This window comes from Nematolebias whitei, chromosome 6, assembly GCF_014905685.2.
Source record: "Nematolebias whitei isolate Nwh7 chromosome 6, NemWhi1, whole genome shotgun sequence".
NCBI lineage: Eukaryota > Metazoa > Chordata > Actinopteri > Cyprinodontiformes > Rivulidae > Nematolebias > Nematolebias whitei.
The window spans coordinates 3,650,299-3,650,948 of NC_056503.1; the positions used below are offsets into that span (position 1 = coordinate 3,650,299).

General features: G+C 42.6%; 1 protein-coding gene across 1 annotated transcript in view; it reads left to right on the forward strand.

Moving 5' to 3' along the window:
• dhrs13b.2 (dehydrogenase/reductase (SDR family) member 13b.2) overlaps nucleotides 1-650 on the forward strand; it is a 12,034-nt gene that overhangs the window by 5,911 nt on the left and 5,473 nt on the right. The gene's annotated exons all lie outside the window — the stretch shown is intronic.

A 650-nucleotide genomic window follows, 5' to 3' on the forward strand; every position in this document is an offset into this window, starting at 1 on the left:
GAGACAGACAGATGTAGAGACAGACAGGTGTAGAGACAGACAGATGTGGAGACAGGTGTAGAGATAGACAGGTGTATAGACAGACAGGTGTAGAGACAGACAGGTGTAGAGATAGACAGGTGTAGAGACAGACACGTGTAGAGACAGACACGTGTAAAAACCAGATTCCAAAAAAGTTGGGACACTAAACAAATTGTGAATAAAAACTGAATGCAATGATGTGGAGGTGCCAACATCTAATATTTTATTCAGAATAGAACACAAATCACAGATCAAAAGTTTAAACTGAGAGAATGTATCATTTTAAGGGAAAAACCTGTTGTTTCCAAATTTCATGGCGTCAACAAATCCCAAAAAAGTTGGGACAAGTCCATTTTTACCACTGTGTGGCATCCCCCCTTCTTCTTACAACACTCAACAGACGTCTGGGGACAGAGGAGACCAGTTTCTCCAGTTTAGAAATAGGAATGCTCTCCCATTCATGTCTAATACAGGCCTCTAACTGTTCAATCGTCTTGGGCCTTCTTTGTCGCACCTTCCTCTTTATGATGCGCCAAATGTTCTCTATAGGTGAAAGATCTGGACTGCAGGCTGGCCATTTCAGTACCCGGATCCTTCTCCTACGTAGCCATGATGTTGTGATTGCTGCA